This window comes from Anas acuta, chromosome 1, assembly GCF_963932015.1.
Source record: "Anas acuta chromosome 1, bAnaAcu1.1, whole genome shotgun sequence".
Classification (NCBI taxonomy): Eukaryota; Metazoa; Chordata; class Aves; order Anseriformes; family Anatidae; genus Anas; species Anas acuta.
In genome coordinates, this window is record NC_088979.1 from 136,879,167 (window position 1) to 136,903,429 (window position 24,263).

At 39.1% G+C, this 24,263-nt stretch overlaps 1 protein-coding gene across 3 annotated transcripts in view; it reads right to left on the reverse strand.

Moving 5' to 3' along the window:
- PDE3A (phosphodiesterase 3A) overlaps positions 1 to 24,263 on the reverse strand; it is a 263,316-nt gene that overhangs the window by 209,313 nt on the left and 29,740 nt on the right. The gene's annotated exons all lie outside the window — the stretch shown is intronic.

The following is a 24,263-nucleotide window of genomic DNA, read 5'->3' on the forward strand; positions in this document are numbered from 1 at the left end:
CACAATCACCCACTTTCAGAATTTTTTGGAAAAAAAAAATAATGACAGACACATCCCCCTTTCCTGTACATGCCAGGATGCCACGCATCCTCTGCCCTTCAGCAAGCCAACCCTCCTCTCAGGCCATCAGCTCTCCATCCCTCAGCCTTCTCACAGCAAGCACCGTGGTTTCATTTACACAACACTCATGTTTCTGCCATCTGCCCACCATATTGGTGGTAAAGTTTGAAAAAGCACATAACAAAGCAGAGCTTGTCTCTCTCTAACAGCCAATATGAAGCCTGTACTGGCACCCAGCAGGCAGTCTCTACATCAACAACTAATCAGCAGTCTGTGAAGGCTAAAAACGGCAAAAGATCATCTAGTTTCTAAGAAAGAATTTAAACAGAGTCTATATGAAGAGCTGCAAAAGAGCCTGCTAAAAAAAAAAAAAAAAGTCCCCACTTCAACTACATCTGCAAGAGAAGTAAGGCAGGACAATAAAGGTCAAAATGACATGTAGGAACCAAACATTTATTCATCCCACTTCTGTGAAGCTCCTTGAATTGCACCTACTCTAGAATCCTGTCCTAGTTTGAGGTATTGACAGTCTGTGCTGGCACCAGCTCTGGAAGATGGCAATAAGTTTACTGATGCTTCTATTTTGGGGTTGGGTGTTGCATATATAGCTATCTGAACATCCACCAACCCTGATGTTCAGATGGCAGCTCCCAGTTCAGGACCATGCCTCCACAGCTGCTGGAACAGTGGATTTGCTCAGTCTGCCATGGTTTGCTTAGCCTGGTACAGCCATCCAAGAGTCCAGGTTTTCAGCATTTTAATAAATGCTCTCTCTGGTTGACTCTTCCCTCTTGACTGGTATAGTTGCATCACAGACCTGTTAATGGCATCACAGTGGAAGTTCTGTCACAGTCCTACTTTCCTGTTACATCAGGCAGAAACTAAAAAAAAACTACTGGGAATAAACCACAATTACAAAAGCAAATACATTTACGTGAAATGAGTGAACACAGGCAAAAACTATGTATGAACAGGGAACAGAACTTCAAAATGTTCAAGAGCTTTTCCAGAAATTAAAGTATTTGCCTGGGATGGACACCCACAAATAACTATTATATCCAGTTCATTTTGACACTGGACAAGAAACTAGACCTGAAGACACTGGTTTTAGTCAGCAAAGTCAGTTGCTTCATGCTAAAAATACATACTGTCATGATAATAGGTGATGTCTATGACACTAATGTGAAAAGAATTTTTGAACAGACCAGAAGGAAATTTCCAAAACTAGACCTTATGTCAATGAGAAACAAAAATATCACAGCGTGCTCAGTCACCCCCCTCAGCCTGGAGTTTACCTTCTTTTTCCAGTGAGGAGGGCCATAAAACATAAAAAAACAACCAACAACAAGAAATCAGATCCCACAGAGAACTGAGCATTTCTGAATAGGTGCTAACAATCTGGAGATGAGCCCCTGTTGGATGTTTAGTACACAGCTGCTGGAATAAAAATTATGTGTGACCCAAACCAACCAGAATACATGCATTGACCTTGATATCTCAAGGGGACATGCAGTCTACTGCATTACACAGCTCCTTTATCAGTTATCAAGGATGGAGAAAGGAGGTCTGACTGGAGACTGCAAAGACTTAATATTTTTTATCTTTTTTTAAGCGAATAAGAAGTATTAAAAGAAGCAATAAATAGGAGAACTGAAATGAGTCTTGTAATTTTCAGGTTAAAATAAATTAACATGGTCTGAAAATTAAAAACATCCCAGATTAAAACTCAGTCAGCCACACCATTAGCACATTCCTCCCAGACCAAGTGGTCTGAGGAATTTATACATTTGGCATCATATAAAATGCACTATTCCTGGCAGGACTTCAAAACAGGGGAAGTGAAAGGGCCAGCAAGACAGGCAGAGCAATAGAGCCAGCCTCAAAGAAGTAGGGGGAAGGAGCCATAGGACTGTCTTGCCAGGTTTTAATCACAGGCTGGCTGTTGTCTTTCACCACTAAGACCATTCTAAAGCATGTTACACTTTAACACAGTATTCACCTCTCCAAGTCAGCCCGCTCTCTGCTCTCTCGTTCTTCTCTCCTACGTCAATAGATAACGAGCTTTCAGTTATTTTTAATGTGTTCATTAAGGACCCCATGACACGATCGTGAGGAGAACAGGTGCTAATAAACTACCTGCATCATGTAGTACTCTACTGCACTCACTGGCTGCAATTTCCATTTCAGCCATCTGCTGTTGGGCTAACTGGGTCAACAGCCAGTTATGATTTCTGAGCATTGCTGCAACCTATTTGCTGGTGTATTTTATTTCCCAAAGCCAGAGAATCAAAGAAGGTTAACAAGATATTCTAATCAGCCTGCCCTCAGATTCACCTGCAGCTCATATACACATTGCAATTTGTGGGAAATAGCAAGTTTAGTCATGTAGCATTTTCAGGTGACAACATATAGACTTTCTTTGTTCATTTAATTAAAAAGTACAAAAGCCACAAGTAGGCAGAGAGATACATTTTAAGATGTCTAACATGGAACAATTCTGAACTACAAAATACTAAATCTTTTCCTTTTTCCATGCCAGTCCAGCATTTATGTGAAGAGAAAAACAAACAAAAAACAAACAAACGAACAAACAAAAACAAACAAAAAAAAAAAAAGGAAGGGAAGGGAAAAGCAATAAAAAATTCCTTTCCCACAAGGAAAAGAAGTCAAGTATATAATTACCTTCCACAGACTAAGCAGTTGGTCCACTTCAGGGGAATGAAATTACTTGGGAGGTGTCTGTCACACATACTAGCAGAAAGGTTCAAGGCAAAGAGAAACCACAGGGAACACAGAAAAAAAATCCAAATTACCAAGAGGGACTGGATATGAGGTCTCTTGCAAATGACATTGTTTTTTTTCCCCAAGGCAACAACATCAACATAGGAGCAACAAAACATTTCTTGGTAGGGTTTGATTTTTGATATTCTAAGCATTCATTGCAAATGTACTGCTCCTCCCAGTTTAAAGGAAAAACTCCTAAATATTAGAAAAGTAGACAACTCACAACCAAGTATACAAATAGGACCTTTGTTGAATTCCCGAGTCAAAGGAAAGGAAAGACCATGAAGTTACTCGTATCTGTTCAAACAAGATACATGGATACTAGATGGATCAACTACATCACACAACACTCCTAATTCAGGTTACTAACATAGATCAATCTCCCAGCAAACCAAGTGCTTAAGGCAGCCTTCATGAGTGGGTTAGACATTGATCTGTGCCTCTATAGCTGAAGGGCATTAAACCTGCCACTCATCAGGGACTAGACACATAAGAAGCTGAAAGCGTAGCAATCATTCATTCCAGCAAAAGAGGGGGAAATGCTAAACTGTGCTTGAGAACAGGTTTGTTCTGCTTCTCTGCAATTAAACAAATCATTGCCTATGATAACATACCTAAAGATTTCTTATTGAAATAGCATGCTATGCCTAAGGTACTTGCATCTATTCCAAAGCGTGTTCAGGAGAGCTGGGCCATCTCATGGCAGTCCAAACACTCTGGGCAAGCAAGTTTCAAAATGGGAGTCTGGGCTGCAGAGCAGCTTGTGGCAGACCTGGGCACTGTGAAGGAGGGAAAAGAGCTGGGGGTTACGAGCTGAATGGAAATTCAGCTCCAGAAGTGTGCCTATGGGTAATGTTCTCAGAAGATATTTTGGAATCAGTCCTCCAGATGCTCATGACATATACAGAAAACAAACAAACACCAGGAACACACAAAAGAAACAAAATACCTGCAATGGAAAACAAGCAACGGAACCAATGGTGCTGAAGTAAGAAACAGTTCTCTTTCTGCATCCCACCCGTATTATCTTCTCCAGACCCTTCGGCATAACTGGTATCACATCCCACACACCACCCCAAATCCACAGAAGATCTTAAGAACAAGCTTAGTTTGCAGAAGACAAAACAACTGTAGAGAGAAAAGATGGTTCACGCTTCGAGGCTTGGGAATCTTTGTACTTTTCAATTACAAAATAGAAGGAAAGGCAAATACAACATTATAAATCAAAGATGCAACACTGATGTAAAAGCAAATAAAGACCAAGAAGAAAGAAAGGGAATTATAACAAGCAGAGGAAGAATTTCTCCAAACTTCACATATCCTAATATTGCCCACTTCCTTTGCACCCCCTTAACTGATTTTTTGTCCATCTGAATAAACATGCGTAATGGGAACTCAGCTCATGACCTTGCTCCCATTACCGTATCTTGCATTTAAAATGAATGTGTAATCTCATGGAAGTCTAGACATTTAACCCATTTGGGTGGGGTGACTTTGATTACAAGCTTTGTGTTTTTTCCTAAAGCTCCAGCTGCTGGAATCATAAGACTCCATGAGAATCCAAGAGACTCAGTTTAGAATTTTTGTTTTGTTTATTTTAAAAGATATCTCAAATTCTCATGCTTATGGGGAAAAAAATAAACATTTTTTAAAGGTTGAAAACATAATTTGCAAGTCCCTTAAAGGCTCAGAAACCAGAAAAGGAGGAAAAATAAAATAAAATACAAATAAATGAAATAAAATAAAATAAAAGTCTAACGATTCTTTTAAAACAGTCTCTTGTTAACTCTTACTTGTTCGGGATAGGGTAGTGTTTTTTTCTTCCTTTTCCCTTCTCTTGAGTGTTTTATTTCCAACAGCAATTTTTTTTTTTTTTTGCAGAATCAAACTAATCCTGATGAAAGTGATAGTTTATAGGGTGATTCTTTCTATAGCTTTACTAAAGGTGATCATCCATTTGGTGAGTTCAAAATCATTTCTAGTCTGTGCATATCAGGAGATGCAAAGGTATTTCAGGGGTTAATTCAGATCACAGTACAGGAGGCGAAGTGGAGAGACATACGGACCTGTTATTACAAGACCTTTTAGATAAAATATATACAAGGTACAATGTCTGTGTAACCACAGAAAAAAGGAACCAGGACAAAGCCAATCACAAACTTGTATCTATCATGTAATCTGTTCCAACAATAAACAAATGCCTGATCAGCTACAGAATTAAGCTACTTCACTCTCCCTGGGCAGCTCCATGGAAACTCACTAGAATGCCTTACCTGCAATGGTATCATCATTAATTTCAAGAAAAACAAACAAACAAAAATACCAGACATTGCTTTAAAAGTTGCTCTATTACTTTTTAATGGAAATTTCAAATTATTTCTTGACCAAGTATTTATGTCTCATCACCTGGTTCACAGGGTTTATTTGGCTTGAAAAACACTTTAGAACTACAGTAGCAGCTTGATGATATAATGTGTTTTACTCAGTAGCATAAGATGACAATACACACACTGTAATGTACAGCATGCTTGCAAGACAAACTGTAGTAGCCCCTCAACCAGAATAGTAAAACACATCTAATTTTCTTCCTAATTGTTATAAGAGAATTTACATACACTTAGTCCAGCTCTAGTATGCTTATTGTTTTCTTTTTCTCAATGAAAACATTTTTTTCTGAACAGTTTCCATCTTCGGGAGTCTCAAGTTGCAGAATTTAAGTCCAATAAGCAACACAAGCCAAGCTGGTAATAAATATGAGAGAGACAGAGAACAGAAGCACAAGTAAGAGAGCACATGTGTGCGTGTGTGCATTATTGTATTAGGCTATGCATAAGCACAGTTTGGCCAAATTAATTTATTGGTTAAACTCCCATTACTGAAACACAGATTATATACAGTTAATTGAAAATACCTTTTAATGATGTTTGCTGAGTAAAATACAACACAGCTACATAATAACAATGGAAACATTTACCAAAAATCACATAGATGATTGTAGTAGCTAAATAGGTTAAATGTTAGAATAGAGAGTAAATTAGTGTACTGCTCTCTCACCATTATTCTGCAACCTCAGGAAATCTAATTGGTTGAAGTGGATTGACCCAGTTCCCAGAGCTGCCTCAAAAAAGATCTAACCGTATTCACATGTGCTGTTAGGATTCTTCTTCTCTGGGACATCAAATGCTATTGACCACAGCTGGAAAGATGATACAGAATGGGATGGAACCCCTACTTCTAACTGCAAAAACCGTTATGAAAAGTTATTAAAAAAAAAAAAAGATCTCAATTTCACCTCCAAGAACACTTAATAATTCTCCCAGAAAACTATCAGTGTAGCTCTTAATCTGAATGCTAAAGCCAGTGATTAAGCCCAACCTGTTCTATGCAGATTGCAATACTACAGCATAATGCAAGAACTACTGTATACAGAAAAGAAGTACCTACTCTTGAAGCATCCTCTATTTTCTTTTTAATTATTTTAAATGTGTCAAAGGAATTAACAAGCAATTGCTTTCATCTTGAGGGCAGTGACTTGTCAGACCAATAAAGGAAGGAAGGAATTGTTTCATTTTACATTCTCTTGTATCAGAACATTTAATAAACAGCTTTTATGTAGACCTTGTCATGGTGATTAATTTTATTGCATCCAAGCCCCTCATGCTGCCCCAGTTGGTATTCCAACTGCAAATGAGTCATGAAACTCCTGAATGCAGGACTGCATAGGGAAGGATGAATTATCCACCAAAGGAATTTCCGAAAATTAAAAAAAAAAAAAAAGGAAGAAAAAAAGAAAAATAAAAAAGTATGCCACCATTACTTGGGGGAACTGGGGAAATCATGAATAAATAATGTGGAAGTAAACAACGTCCCTTGGTGTGTTGAACGCAGCTGTTCTACAGCATTTATAAAGTTTCTAGTTACACAGTTAGGTCCATTTCCCCAAAGAAATAAAAGCTCTGTATTGCACAACAGGAAATACACATTGACTTCTTAGTAGGGGAGAGGAAGATCAGCAATCTACAACATCTCAAAGGAAACAACTAACCTGATGCTGTCACAGGGTTTGCACCAAAATGATTACACAAGAGTTAGGATTCTTACAATGTCAACATTTAACTTACCATGACAGACATCTATTTATGCACAATACATTTTACCTCTTTGCAGCAGTTATGTAGATTAGAGAACAAACTGTTATAAATGGTAGACACTGAGTAAATCATTGTCCTTGCTCAATTCTAAAAAAGAGAACAGGCTGTTGTGCTTTGCTCTGGACTTCTCATTCTTTTTCAGAACATACGTTGACTCCATGTATGTGTAATCTGTTGACCCACCAATTCCTGCACAGGAATATGAAGACAAAAAGTTAAGTAACAATTATGCTGACGTTAAAAGATGTTCAACAGAACAAATGTGTAGGAAATGGATGAGGTACAACATACTGATGGAGCAGAGCCGTAACATGGCCATAGGGTTGTTCAGTTTAAACTACATTAAGTCAGAGAGCAGAACTCCATTGAACTCAATCCATAGGCAGAGAAGCTCTCTCCTTTCTCAGGGAAAAAATAAGCAAGCAAAAGAGCAGCAAATGAAGTGGGAAGTCATCTTTTCTGGCAAGCATGACAGCACAAGTTATTGGAACCCATTTTTCATCTCTGAAGATGGATGTACACACATACGTAACTAAAGACATAATCTTTAACACCAAAAAGTACATCTTCTCAACTTGATGCAGTGTTACACAGAACTAGTTCAAATAGCTATAACAATAGAGCTGACTTTTGAACCAGGATTCATCAGCTCAGTCAGAGAGGTCGTATTGCTTCTGGTATAGAAAGCAGCTTAGATAGCTGCTTACAAAACTTACACAGTACCAAAGAAATAAATATCTACACACCAAGACATGGATGTATTAGATACATCTTACTCCATTGTTTAGTACCTTCAGATTTGTTCATGCAAGTCATCTCATCTGTTGCAAGACCAGGTTTTCTGCCTAACGTTTACGGTTGATGATCATGGTGTGACAACTTCATTCTGAAAATGAAAAATCCATGCTTTCCAGTTCAAGAAAGCAAACCATTAGTCAGAGCAATCTCCTGGCGGTAAGAAACCGCTGATTGAGTTTTTACTCCACCCAATTCAAAGGTCAGAGAGTAGTTTTCCATCCCACATCACTCTGCACCGCACAAACCAGGAAGCTGAACCAAGTCTTCCACATCTCAAGCCAGTCCCTTAACTGCCTACCACACTTTGTACGTCTGCAAAACCATGCACACACACATTCTCTCTAGATTTCTTCAGAACTCTCTCTGTCAAACATATTCCCCACCCCAACCCCCTTTCAAAAAAATAAAATAAAATAAAATAAATAAATAAATAAAAACTGATGAGTCTTGCAAAAGACCTTGGCTCCAAAAAGAAAAAACCATTTCAACAAAATTTCAAATCCAAGTTTTCTGAGTAATGCTAGTATCATCAGCAATTGCCAAGATAACAAAACCAAAGTGCACTGGCAGTGTAAACCTAATAATACAAGACCATGAGCTAATTAGGATGGGAAACAGACTTCCGTGGTATTAAGTTTATATTGCTCAATGCTTGTGAAGTTTCAGGTGGTGTTAAAGAGATCTGTATTCTGCTGTATTCTGTGCTGTTATGCTGGCATGCATCTAGAGCAACCGCTATGCACACAGTAATGTTGCTTTAATATTGGGGGGGGTAGAGGTGGGCAAAGACAAGTAAATCAACATTAGAAATTAATTTTAATATAATTTATTCTTTAAAATGTCAAGAGAAAATCACATCAAAAACACATTTTGTTTAGAAAGCTGTTTTACTCCCATTGACTGGGGGGAGAGAAGGGAAAAAAAGAATCAGAAAGCACATTCCTACTCCTTTGCCTTCTTGAATGAATCCATTATGAGGCTGAAAAGGAGATTTAATTAAATCAGTTCCACTTACCAACCAAACCCTACCTATTTCTTTGCCAGAGACACCATTCCTTCTTGTTCCCAAGGGGGTGTTGGGAGGAGGGAGAGAAGAGAAGTAAAACTGGATTTTAAGAGCATGAAAGCAGAAAGCAGAGGGTGCTTTTATTTTGTTACCCAATTGAAAAAAAAAAAAAAAAAAAAAAGAACTACTGATATCAAGGCATTTGTTAGTGCCAAGGCACCGCTGCTACAACTCTTCTCATGAGGACGCAGAATACCCCACGCAGAACTCTTGGATACTAAAAATAAATAAATATTCAAAAAGGGCTTCTGCTGAATTGTACTTTCACAGCACAAGCTGGATTAGTTCCAAGAAGAACCATGAAACTGAGGCTTTCTGTATATTGCAGCCACTAAAATATGCAGTATGTTAAATGACTGCAAGGAAACCCTGTGCTGTGGTAACCTATGCTAAGCCTCATAACCAACTCTTTCTCCTCAACTGTTGTATAAGGGGAGAAAAATTATTACCCACTGAAAATTAAGAATCAACTTCTTTAAACAGATGAGTCAGCAGCTGCAAACTTCAGCAAAGTTAATTCTCCAAGTGGTTGACATCACCACACACATAAAGAGACCACCTAGGAATTACTGCAAGCATTTTACAGTTCTGAAAAACATGGGATAAAGCAGAACAATCTCTGTTACGCTATGTAAGTGTTGTTTTACCATCCAACTTCCATTACCCCTGGTAACACAGCCTCTGGTTACCCCAGGTATTCTGAATGCTATGGATTTTGTCACTCCAGTGTTTCCACACAGCCTGTTCACACCTGGTAACTTTTAATGATGTGCCTTGCTCCTGTATCCTTAGCAGACAACATGGGTCCTCACACTGTCCAATAACCTGCAGTAGTGACTGAAAGCAGAGAATTTGCTTCTGCAGAGGCAATTCCCCCTGTGCACAACACTGCAACCCAGCCGACCACTGCTGCTCAGGGTCAAGCTGCTGGCAGCAGCCTTTACAGACTGCTTCGAGGTGGCTCATGTGTCACCAGCAGTCAGAAGCCACGGAATATTCAAGGTTGAATTACACGGTCCTCAGCTCATGCCCAGGAGGAGCAGTATAGCACAGGACCACTGGGGTGGCCCAGAGCAGCACCAGACCATTATGCAATCCTATACCTCGTGGCTGGGCCCCAAGTTTCACTTCTGAAGCAGGAGAGGGAAACCCAAGGTCACCCATCCCTGAACCTCTGTGGGCTGCCTAGGTTTCACAAAGCTCAACAGTTGCCCAGTGTTGTCATAAATCATGCTGCCGTCTCTGCCGTGACATTACAATGTAAGTTCACATTCACTACTGGACACATACCACACCGCAGCAGGATGCCAATTCTCATGAACAAAAGATCCAGCTAGTTAAACAGAAAAATAAATCTCAGCTGCTAATAGGAGAGAAATAAATTTTCAGTCTAAATGGTTGCAACTTTTCCTTATTTTTTCTTTTTTTTTTTTCTTTTTTGTTTGTTTGTTTTGTTTTAATGTTGGAATAATTCAGACCTTAAAGACTCCTTTTATGCCAAACACAGAAAGTTAAATCCACAACCACACTCAATTTAGTCATTTGGCTTACTAAAAAGACTGCATTATTCAGTCAACATAAATGTCAGTACAGAAGAAAATCTCACCATGGCAATGGCTACAGCTTTAAAAAGTTCCTTTGACAGTAAAAACTTCATACCATATTACAGACAGAAAAAGCAATGTTTACAATACAGACAACAAAATAGATAAATTCGTAAAAGATCTCAGCAAACCACTTTTTCCTTCCATTTCTCTAAACAAAGATGAGAAAAAGTAGATGAAGGAGTTGCTCACTATCTGTTTTGTAGATTAAGGTGACACTGACAAATGAACCATCAATTTGCCAAAAATTCTAAGAATTAGCTTTGTAAAATGAAAAAGATTCCAAATGTATTATAGCTTGCCTCTGACTTTATAATGCAAAGCACTATGCTTACTCATGAAAATCAGAAAGCTAATCTGACTTGAAAACAGATCACTCTACATTTTACTGTAAGTGGTAAAGAGGATAAGGGCTTTTTTTTTTTTTTTTTTTTTTTAAGTGTGCTCTAATGAACAGATAGGATTTTTTCCCACTTTCCTTTCTTCCTTCCATCAAACTGACTGTCTGTCAGTGTCTTTTACAGCATATTAATCACTTTCATAAAAAACATTCAGTACCTCTCCGGTAATTTTGTAGCCAGTTATACTTGAAGTGCCTGTGCAACATATGCATTACCTATCCGAGATAAAAGCTCATACTTTTTCAAATAAAGCACAAATGAGAGTTTAACTACTTAGCTATGAAGAGTGAAAGAAATCATCAGAAAATTCAGCATATGTGATTACACATTCTTAAAGCTGTAAAACAATTTCAAGTCCTATGGTGTTTTAGGCTAGTAGTGATCCTCACATTGACATGGGAATCTGTAAACAGAATAAAAATTAACAAGAGGATGACTACTCAGCTACGCTGGCAGCATTATGTAGAAAGACCTACACTGTATTTACCCATAAGTCATGTTAATGGATGATGCTACTCTGCTGCTCCTTTCCAATTAAAAAAAAATAATAATAATAAAAATATGAGCTTTTGCAAGATATACACTAAACTGATGTGGCCAAAATTAAGAGCATTTGTTTCAGTTTGTACTAATATATAAATCCCTTGTCACCTCCTCCTGATGCACTTTTGCATACTGTCCTCCCAGGGGATTAAAAAGGGCAATGAAACATGAAGTTACCTAACGTGGCTTGGAATAGAGAGCCTCTGTTCAAATTCAAGAACCAGGGAGTGTTTTTAAAATGTTGCAGGCTCCCCTGACAGCTCATTGGGGAAATAGAAAGATTCACACTGAACATCGGTGTCACTTCCAAGCTGTCACATAGCATACCACGGAGATAAACACTGCACATGTGAAATAATTGTCAGTTACTTGAGGCTGTCAAACATATCAATGGAACATTGTCGTCTTAGCAGCAGACAAGCAAAATAACTGTGTTTATTCAAGTCTACATGCATCCAAAACACACCTCATGAAATCCCAGGCTCTCAAGAGGGGGTGGAGGGAGGACAGATAGAAAGTACCCTTCATTTGTCCTTACCACATGCTGAAAGTTCATAACAAAGCCCTTAATGACACCTCTTACACCCATTTGTGTAGTGTACCTGCCTAACTGCTAAATTAATATAAATCCCTCAGCTACAGTAGCATAGCACAGTCGCAGCTTAAAGGCCCTGTTATTTCAGCTCACAAAGACAAAATGAAACTAAAAGAGACGTACGCTGATGCACAGTCTCTTCTGTGCAACCAGGCTAGGCTGGGCCCACATTTTGGTTATGGGATGGAGAAGGTTTAAAGCCTACTGTGGAAATAAATCTGGTGCCAGAGCAGCACTGCTTCTAGTGTGGACATCTTGGGCACCAGAGTGGGTCTGCATCCACCCTGGGGCTGCTGGCCACTTTTAGGCCCCAGGGCCCAGCACAGACATACATGCACACTTGATGCTGAAGCACAGACCTTTGTTACCCTGGCTAAGAACAACGACTGGCTCCCTCAGGACACCTCCCTTGCTGTTGTGTCCACCACTGAGAGGACCACGTGTGTGGATGCTTCTTTAATTCCACTCCAGGCTGTAGGGAAATGAGCTCTGGGGGATTCATTGGAAACAGGTGTCTGGTGAATGTTTGGTACTCCCCACAAGGAGGAGATGCACCAGTTGGATCTTCCCCTGAGACCTAAAGAAACAGCTGACATTTTAACATGCTACACCAGTCACTGAAATCCAGCACATGATGTTCACCCAGCCCAACATCCATTTTTCTGGTAGCTTGATCTGTAGGATCAACCATGTACCCTTTGAGAGAAAAAATACATATGGGCCCTATACATTTCTCCTAGAGGGAAAATTCTTCTCTTCAAACAGCTAAATCATAACACACCTCATATAGTTCTCCTGGTGTAAAGGATGCCTACCACAAAAACACTTCCCTCACACAAGAACAGCTTAATCAGCACTAATATTATTGAATCCCCACTGGTTAAATGCATTTGTAAGAGGGGAGACGTAATTATTTATCTACAGAGGGAGAACTAAAATGATTATGTGCAGTCATTAGCTAAGCTGCTTCTCTTCTTCCATGCTTTCTCCCTGTTCATTTTCTTTCAACCTGTTTTTGTTCACCTCTAATTCTTCCCCTGCCCTCCTCTTCTCATTTTTTCTTTAAAAGGTTTAATAGAAAAAACAGAAATACATTCCCTTCCTTTTTAGCATGATGTGCTTTCATCCACATGCAATACACACACAAAAAAAACAAAACAAACAAAACAAACAAACAAACAAACAAACAAAAACAGAGAGAGAGAGAGAGAAATAACTGAAATCCTGGTCATCAGGAGTTTCATTTTCAAATAGTAGGTGACCAGATAAGTACCACCTGTCCAGACCATACACAAATGTTAAGCATTGGCCAGTCTTGCATGCACTATTAATTACCAAAACAAAGGCATCTGATTTTAGCTAGGCATTCTCCTTCAAAAATTTGTAACTTAGTAAGATAGTATAACTAATTTTGTTTGGGCAGCAATGGAACTGTGAAGCTAATAAACTATGACTTGGGTATTTCTGGAGTCACTTCAATTCCTCAAGCTTAAGCCAAACCCTTCAGGCCTTTTATGAGGATTTAACTTTGAATAGGATTCACCACCCTGTCAGAGACCACATAAATAACGAGGAAACTGTTTCCCCCACACACACCCTAAGTACAGTACAAAAGTCAGATGCTGCACGCTATTCACAGAACTGCAGAGCACAGAAACTCTGCTTTCTTATCATACTTTGCTGCTGTGAAGTGCATTCAAGACCACATCAACATCTCATAACAAAAAGTAATGAAAATACATACATTTTCATAGCACTATCCTGCAAGCAACTTTCACAAAGTTTTGCAGCCTAAGAATTGATTGCATAAGCCTAGAAAACTGTAAAAACTGGAAGACCCTATTAAGGCAAGAGACCTAGTAGAGACATGGCACAAGACCTCTTAGACATTAAAAAGATAGAGCAAACAGCCCTGCACCCTCACTGGAAGTTTGCATACTGGGAGATTTTGGCTGGCCATGAGAAGAGCCGTAGTGGAAGAACGCTGAAGCCCTGAGCCAGCTTCCTCATCTTTCCCAAGTACTGCCAATCACTGGAACTTCCTCAGCATTGCTGAGACAACCATTAGTTAGGAACATTTGGGGTAAAATCAGTCCAACCACAATGGAAGCAAATAAACCAAACAACCTTTTATAAGTTCCTTCTAGGCCTATTTTCTATGAGTAAATTACTCTGTTTTACTAATGACTGCAAGATGAGGTTTTATCAAGCTACATGTCACAGAAGGGCTATTTAATGCTACCATGGGAGGCAAAATAATCTTTGACTCCCTTGCTAAGTCAATGCCTAGATTTTCTGATTTAAGTATGGACAAGTCACCTACCCACTCTACACCAAAATGTTTCCATTACTAAAAGAATAATGACATTTCTTCTCCCTCACCATCTGCTCACAGCACACTGCACAGACCTTGAGGCAGGGACCATTTACTACAAGTAGTGCAAACCCTAACACACGCTGTCTTGATCTGAGCTGGTACCTCCAGACAGTGACAGTGATAAAACAAGAAAAACTTTTAACAAAGTGAGCATGCCGACTGAGTAGGTTAAGAAAGAACTGATAAGCATGTCATATAACTGAAACTGAATGAGAAATCTGAGGCTGTGAAGCAATAATCATCAGAGATGTGCACACTATTCACAGAACTGCAGAGCACAGAAACTCTGTCATAATAATCAGTCAAAACTTTTGGAAGGGGTCTCCTGTTCTGGAAAACCTAGGAGATTTGCAACATGACCGCAAATGGGTACTGATTGCCTCCTCCCAATACTTAACATTTAAACCACTAGCATTATTAAAAAGAAAATATTTTTGTGAACTAGAACATGGAAAACAAAATTATTTATTCTTAAAAAATAAGCTAGTCTGTGTTTGTGGCGGCCTGATTTTCATTAATGTAATATTTCTGGTAGCAGCCTTGTCTACGTAAGGCATCTGTAGAAAGTTTTTATTGTTAACTTAATAGTGAAAATCTAATACAAGTTGTATTTGAATTTTCCTATTAAATTGACGTCAATGGCAGCCTGAGAATCAGATTGTTACAACCCAGACTACGAAACAAACATTCAAGTCAGATGCTATAAATGTAGTTATTGCACACTGGTAAGTGTGTTTTAACATTTTTAATCAGGTCTCTGGGTAGAGCCAAGATACACTTGGCATAGAGAAGAGAGGAAAATTATAAAAATGTACACATTTTTACTTGGAAAGTCAATTATAATTTATTTCCAGGAAGACAGAAAAAAAAATTGGAATACACACACAGAGTTGCACTTGTGCAAGCATACACACAAATACTGGAGCATAGCCAAGTCGCTGGAGCTTAATGTGTTAATCAGCATTTGCTACAAAACAGACTAAAGGTGACATGTTATCATCCCTGTAAGGTTCCTGCCCAGGAAAGCATGTGTGGCACAGGGAACCCTAAGAGGAGGAAGGAAAGAGTGGACCCAATGGCAGTGTTAGAGCAGCACAAGAGACAGAACACCAGTATGGCACTGAAGTAAGAAAAGAAAGGTGTGTATGTGTAGGGAGAGATTTTGGTTGATGATCAGAAGAGTTTCTTGAGAACTAGATTACAGGAAATTTGAAAATTCCAACTGCGATTTCCATCAAAGGGAGTACAGGATCCTACACCTAGTCAAAACTCTTGTGCTCTTCAGAAAAAAAATATGCTCCTCAATGTTTCAGACATTTAGAAAAATAAAAATAAAAATAATAAATAAATTAAAAAAAAAAAAAAAAAACAGCAGAAAAACAGATAAAATGAATGAAACAGGAAGCAGTAAGGAAGAAATATGCTGGAAGAGAACAGCCTGGGCTGGCTTTGTTGGCCTCTGCCATTTAGGTCTCCAGAAATCTTCTGGTATAGGTGCAGGTTGCCCATAAGCACACAACCGATTCTCCTGCCAGAGCAGGCATGCAGTGGTGCACCAAGGACAGCACTCCCATACATGTTGATGTCTTTTCTTGCCAGAAACCATAATAAGATCAAAGGGAGATTGGAAATGTAAACAAGAAGTCAACACACACGTACACATGGCTGTATTATTTGCAATTGTTTATTACCACCATACAGGGCTTGAACTCTTATCAGATTTCAAAACCTCTCAGGCATATGTGAAAGAAGGATGAATCAAAGTAGAAAACCCTCGATTTTATGTCATTTTTCCTGTAGAGAATGTTTATGCTGTTGCATTTGCAGCCCAAACAGAAAGGAAAAGCACTGTAGCTTTGTGCTAATTATGAAATTACTTTAAATATAATCACAAGTTCTTTCATTAACCAGAGAACCGGTCATGCAAAGGTTTCTCCTCTTTCAACTCACAATATATTTCTAGGACCTGCAATAATAAAGTTTGAAGTCTGTTTTAAAGATCCATTACAACTAACAAAACTTTGAGTTATTTCTTACTTGATGCTAAAGAAACAGAATGTTACAGACAGATGATAGAAAATAATTCTATTGTGAAGTATTTTCAAGACTCTTGGTGATACTCAACAGCTTGGTTTTGCATGCCAGATTAGGATGAGGTGCAGCACTGAAAGGAAAGGAGCTCTGTAACCCATGTTGTACGGTAGAGTAAAAGCAGACCTGATCTCTCTAGAAGTTAGGGACACGCTGTGACACTGCACTGGAGAACACAGTGATGCCAATATATCAATAGGGAAAGGAAGTGCTGAAGTCCCCTCCACCACTACCCTTTGAAAAATGCAAAGTTACAACATTCAGAGAGAAAGTATTTAATTGATGCAAAAATAAAAGCATTCAACTTCTTTCCAAGCAATAGTCCGCTGACATGTTGCAGGAGCTGAAGCCATGGCCCATCACAGCCCACCAGAGTGCAGCCAGGTTCTGGTTATGCCTACAGACATTTGCGTCGCACAGAGCACTGGGGCAGGTTTCCTGTACAAGGCTGGAATGATCTCGAGCTTGATTTATGGTATATTGTTACACCACCGTCTAGACATGACCAGCTAGCTCAGGAACCGATAACAGCAAGCCCCTGACAATACAAGCTCAAGAGAGGCTAATATCTCCTGCCAACACTGCAGAGCCAATGTAACTCCATGTGACAAAACCTCTCCTGCATATAACCATGTCAGCAGACTAGTCTCCTACTCGTGAGGGCAAAGGAAATGCAAAGTAAACTTTTGGAAGTTGTGACACAGTTTGCATAATCTTCCTGAGACCAGTCATGGGGATTTTACAGCCCCTTTATGACAATTTGCCCAGCTGCAAAGAGGAAGAGTTGTTCAAGTTATGGCCCCAGCTCACAAAGTCTCCCCAGTGGAGGCCAGAGCTCTCATCTGCACACCGGGGAAATGTCAGGTGCCTGCTTTAGTGTCTTGGAAAGGATCTAATGGCTTACTTTTGCCATACCGGTAAATGGCATTGCCTAGCCAAGACGCAGCTTACTTTGGCATAAGACTCTATAAGAGGATTAGCAACAGCACCAAAAGGACTTTCATGCTTGGAATAAGTGCAGCTACACCTGGGCTTCTGTTGACAGAATTATGCTGGTAAGAGTGTAGCTGGGGGAAAATCGCTTCCTGACCAACCCAAATGTGCCAGTGAAATCCATAGGCATAGGGTCAGGCTTTAGAAGAAACCACATTGCAATTCCTGGCACCCGTTGTTATAGTGGAAATTTCAATCACAATAACCTGCTGTAATTAAATGGACCACGGAAGGACTTCTGCCCTCAGGGAAGGGATAAAAAGAATAATATTTCCTTCAATGAGCTGGAGTACATCCAGCACCAGCGCAACTGTGCAGGACTGGGTGTAGCGGTATCGTCTCACGCGACAGCCACTGGCAAGGAAACCAGATACAAGAGTGTGGGAAATCTGAGTACCTTTTATTTTTTCTTCAGTCACGTAGCTTTTCATCTATACCTGAAGCTCCTATTCCAATGGAAAGAAAACAAATAACCATAGCTGACCTAGAAGTCAGCTGGCATGCATTGCTGCATGGAGAACTTGGTGTGAAGTTGAACAGCAAGTCTTGAGTGTTTCTAGAGGATCACTTGCCCTTCTGTACTTCCTGCAGCAAGCTCATTTAAAACTTCAATTTTTTTTAAAAGCAGGTCCAGAAGCAAGTCCGGCCAGACAGGACAGCTCCCAGAGGAATTAAAGGATGGAAATCAGAAAGCCTAAGTAAGGAGGACAGGCTAGGTAAGTTCCCAGAAGATTCGCATCAAGTTTTGCGATCCACACTAAATGCATCAAGTATACAAAAAGTAAGGAAAAATACCTTCCATACTTTAAGATAGTAATGCTTAAAGCTTTCTTCTCTCCCAGTATTGTTTCTTCATTTTGCAGACAGCAAAGTTGCTGGCATCCAGATCTCCAGAGCATAAAAAAAATGCCCTGATGGGACCCAAGTCCCCTCAAAGCACAGCCTCAACAGTGCAGCTGAGCACATAAGCTTTGTCCTGTAGCTGTGGGTGCATGGCACCCCAGAGCCAGAGCCCGGACCCTGGTCAGCCTCAAGATTCATGCTAAGGGCATGGGAATGCTGAGGCAAGCAACAAGGTGTCTCCAGTTTCATACACTCACTTCTCAAGCACAGATGGAGAGCAGACTAATTTCAGGACCACCACACAGACATCTAAAATCTCAGTATTTTAAAATCCATCTTAATTTTGGGAAGCTGAAAAAGACTTCATCGTTCAACCTAGCATAAGAGCCATTTTTCAACCAGACCCACTTATTTATTTAACATGCAAGCTTCAAAGATGATAGGATACACTATTTTCCTATTCCACAGTTATACCAGTTCTCATCGAAACTATACATCTACAAAAATGGTTACCAATCCTCCTTATGATAGCATTTATCCTGATGATCCATTACGATGACATCATCCATTTTCTGTCATTCCCTTGCAGCCTTGTTAAAGATAAATGTGATTTTGAACTTAAATTATTTCTTTATGATCGACTTAGCAAATCTTCCCCAAATCAAATGTTATCTACACATGCATTCACTAAAACCTAGTGTTTAGCAAAATCAAAAATAGTAAACTCTACAGTATTTTAATGAATCAATTCATCTAAACTCTTGCCTACAAAATATTATAAAATTCTTCACTTTTACCAGTTGGCACTAATTACTGTGTGCCGATTAGTTTGCACTAATTACTGTGGCCGCTCATGTATTTAGGAGATCTTTTTCAATTTCTTAGCTAATCCATTTACAAGTTTTTCAGGAAAAACGTTTTTAAGTTTCTGGGTTTTGTGTGTGTGTGTATGCATGTGCGCATGGGTGGGTATGTTTTTGTAGGGGGAAGGATCAGCAATAGTTTCTTCTTCTAGATGGTATTTGTAATTATTTCAAGTCTTGTCTCACATTAGACTGATTCAAAAAAAATAATAATCAAGCTACAGTTGTATTTCACAGGTGGAAACCAAGATACGGTATTACAAATGGAATCACCAACATTGAAATTCAGAGTTATCCAAAGACTTCATGATTGGCCAAAACATATACGAACACATTTTATTTTTCTACGTAAAACCCACAAATACACAGGCCTGATATGTAGCCACCACCGCCACAGTAAGTTCAGAAAGTCAAACTGCAATTCCCTAGTCAGAAAGTCCCTGATTCAGATCGCCAGACATTAGGGAATCCTGAAGAGACTGATGAACCAGCCTGAATGTATATTTGGTAAAAGAGGGAAGTCCTACAGACCAACTAGCAACAAACCGTTTCCCTTACATTTCAAAGGAGACATGAAACAGACTAAATCTGTATGTGGGTGCATGTTTCGGGAGTGGGAGAGCATTTTCCCAGCATTATTCTTGCATATGAGCACACAGGCACAGAGACCACTAGCCACCTTGAACTAATATCCACGTCCTCTCTTTTTGCTAGTGATGTGAGAGCAGGACGTTTTTAAACTAGTAAGAACTACAGCAGCTACTAAAAACTTCCACTAAATTTCAATGCACAGAAAATTGGTGTCTTGCAGTCAAAAACATAAGATAGTGAAAAATAAAGTAGTCCACATTAGAAGAAGTGTAACTGGGAATCTGCTTGTTTTCTTTGCTATTTTATGTTTTCTATAATTTTAATGTTTCCTTGAGAATCAAGATTCCACTGAAATTTTGACTTGTCATGTACAGATGAGACATTAAGGGAAAAGGGGGGTAAAATCAGAAAGACATACTGATTGCTTTAAATTTTATGAACTCTGTTCCTTCCTAACACATCACATTTGGTCAGCTACTATTAGTGTGTGGGGAAAACGGTTCTAAAACCAGTAATTTGGCAAAGGCAGTAAAAATGTCCAGCTAGTACATTTGCTGAGCAAGTATATGTTTAAGCTCCACAAGAAGGGTTAGCACCAAGTCAGTACAGGCAATTTTCTAAACAGTACTAGTAGCAGCATTGTAAATCTGAAGTAAGCCATCTAGACAATCAGTAGCAAATTGTATCTCCTCTATAGGAGCTTGTAACGTACCTTTCAGCTATATATGAAAGATATAAATGATGGCAGATCTGTAAGTAGCAAAAAGCTGTTCTGTTCTTATTCTGTTATTTTCTGCATTTGCCAAAAGCTTCAAAGTACATTCAACAGCTCAGACGTCAACAGTCAAATAGAGCAAGACCTTTCACAGCACTAAGCTAGTAGATATATATGAACAGTAGGATTACGTGTATATAAAATCTACTGACCAACAGCTGAAATTCAGAATTGAGTTAAGGACCTGCAGCACTGCTGACAGCAATGAAACAAAGTCTCTACAACAGGCTTGACTCTCACCAAGAGCTTTCTTCATGTGGGACAACCTGTAGCAGCACAAAGACACAGAGAGGGAGAGTGACACCCACAAAGAAACTTAGCAAATCAGGTTGGCTCCAAAAGACTTCTGCCGTACTTTCCTTGGGAGAAGCTGCCTGGGGCTCAGTCTTAGAGCTCACAGATGTCAAAGCCACCAGTGATGCATGGGTATACAAGCAGAGATCTCTGAAGACCTCCTACAATGCAAGAGCAGATTCTCTTCCTCCTCCTGCTTATAGACTTTTGTGACTGTCTCTATTACTTCAAGTTTGTGTGCAAATATCTGTATGATTTCAGTCTCACTTTCACAAGCACAGAATCAGTAAATGTAAATTTCTTCTTTAGCCATAATGTTGATTATGACACAGAAGTCACTGTTCTAGGATCGACCTGAGGACAGACTTGGTTACACATAAGAACCTCCCCTTCTCACCTCCCGCAGGAGAAAGGAAGCAAGCAATAGCTTGTGTCTGGTAAGAGATCATTGTGTCAGTATCCAACATTAATCTCCAGAAAGCCAAGCCTTCATGACCAAAAGGTACATTTAAAAGCAACCTGAAAAAAAGCATCAGAGAGCACAAGTCCTACTGAACTCCAAAACTAAGCACAGCTAAAGCCAACTGCAAATGTATGTTCAAAAGGGACATAAACACCATTCACATTTACAATACCTCTGTCTCACCAGAGGGACTAGCTCAAAACATGCAGGTATAGCAACTGCAACCAGCTTAGCTCTCAGGACCAAGAAACAAAATTTACATTTTCACTATTTTTTTCTTAATCTCTTTCAAGAAAGATCCTGTAGTTGTAAGAATAAGAATCCCAAATTATAAAGTTGGAACTAGAAATAAACACTTTGGGCTTTTTGCTGAAAACCTATCCTCTATTACATGAATCAAGATATCAGCAGGAACAGCAGAAAAAAACGTGGTGGCTTGTATTTTCAAATCCATCAACTCATTCCAATTTTTTTCAGATCAAAACAACCTTAGGTTTTTAGGAGGTGGTCAATTCCCATGATAAGATATTTAAGGTCATTTGAACAGGACAATAAAAGAACTAGGCCTTAAACTTCCCCTATAAGGGAAAAAAAAAAAAAAAGGCAAAAAAAAAAAAAAGCACAATTACATTGATTCAATGTTTTTCAAAATAATTTTTCCTTTAATTGAAAGCAATCAGAGTTCAGAAATCATACACAGACATCAAAACATTCACAAAACCAAAATCTTAGGAGTCTTAGGTCTGCACTGACATACAGGTGGCTAGTATCAACAGTACACTCCAACAAGAAATGCTTACAGTAGGTTAGGCACTGTTCTGATAGAGGGGGCGATCCCTTGGCAGGGCAGGGCAGGGCTGGCTGGTGCATGGGGCTGTAGCTGCAGCGGGCACAGCAGCCACGGACACAGCCCTGCCAGGGCTCTGCCAAAGTCCACATCGTCTTCAGGAGCAGAGAGGATGGAGGTAAGCACTATCACAAACAGAGAGGGTTTCTATGAAAAATAACATGGAAAACAACACATCTGACCTCAGAGAAGGAGGAAGTTGAACACACCTATGAAGTTAAAGCAGAATGGGTTTAACGATCTACAGCTCCTGTCAAACAGGAAGGTTTGCACTGTTTTTCTCACCAAGGAAAGGAAGCTGGCCAGAAAGGACACCAACAGAAGAGGCTGCCAGCAGTGGGCATTCCCATCACCTCAAAGTCAGCACTGCTGGTGCTGCCCATGCACAGACAGATACCAGCATGCGAATATAAGAAGGGGTAAATTTCCTTTCACTAGCTGATGAGACCCAATTCTACCAGCTGCCTGTACTACAGGTATGCATATCTCAAGGTTAGAGATCAAAGGCAGTAATCACAGTAGGAAGTTTGACTTTGCCCCTTTATAGCACTGTTTATTTATGCTATAAAAAAAAAAATCAGATTAAGGTACCATCTCTTAAGCACATGTGTACATACGCATTGCCAGGTACAAGGTGATCTCAATTTGCTTGGAGCCTCTAGGTATCATTGTAATATTATGAACAATCAAGAGGAATGTTTCACTCTTGAGCTGAATAGTTTCTTCACTGAAGAACAAAGAACTAATTTAAATCAAATTAAAATATCCTATTCTTAATTACAGGTACACACTTCTAAACCAAAGTGAAGCTTCAAAATCAAAGTAAATCTACAAATCCTCCTCCCACTCAAACACAATTATATACTAGCATCTTCCAATTACAGAATCAAATTTTCTGCTTGTTAAAACAGACTAACCATCAACCTGCTTCAAAATCCATGCTGCTTAATGCTTTTATGTAAGGATCTGCAAATTTCTCTTCAGAAAGTAAAATGAATACATTTGATTCCCAGTGAATGCTTTCATCAAATGCCCATGTGTTCTTAACATCAAAAAGTTTCTACATGGATAACAAGCTAATGGGACAAATTGGAGATGCACAAATAGTTGTTCTGGGTTCACTATTTTGTGTTTCCAACCAGAAAAATCCATCCTCTCCTCATACTACAGCTTGTCCAAAAGATCCAACTTCAGTGTGTCATGTCCGTCGAAGACCTTGACCAACTGTTGCCATACAAAGAAGTAACCTTGGAACCTGCAATCAAACTCAAGCACAGAGGAAAAGACAGTATCCAAATATCAAAGTACCCAAGTAAACAAGAGCCTTATGTCTGGATTCACATCTACACAGTAGAATATCACTACACAAAGTATAAAATGTAAATCTATACACAGTACCTCATGTGTAGGCGTATCTAAAAGCCAAAGTAATATTCAGCTTCATCTGTTTCTACATTTCAAGGTTGCCTAAATCATCTATGCTTAAAAAAGCTCTCCCATGGAGAAGGAAAAAAAAATAGAGGGAGAAATCACAGCAAACAGGAGTATGAGAAACTGATGCTTAGAAGGAAAAAAAAAAAAAAAAAAAAAAAAAAGTTTAAGAAATGGGCAATAAAAATCCAGTAACCAGAGCAGCATATGTATTTGTGCTTCATGCAGAAAGTCGAACCATCCTGACCATGGCTTTTGCAAAAACCAAAGTCAGCTTGCACTCAGATACCACTTTTGGAAAGATGCTTGAATTGTCATGTAAGAGAGTTGTACACAGCAAATCTCATAACGAAAAATGAACCTGAAGGGTACAGAATTATTTCCATGCCAATGTCTGCACAGCTTCCAGAAAATTGTAGATAGGAAAGGCAGAAACAATCCAGCACACATGATCCCTTCAAGGAATTTGCTGTTGCAATCAAACTTAAAACATGCAATCAATAAATAAAACTCACCAAAGGATTCTAAAGCTTTCACATATGCATTTAATTCCATTTCTTTTTTAATTGAGAATTATTAAGTATACACATCCCATTTCTGTTAACATAGATAATATTTCATTACACTCAACACTATGGAAACATCATAAAACAAGACATCATAGTTTTTATTAGTAGACCATCACAATTTAAG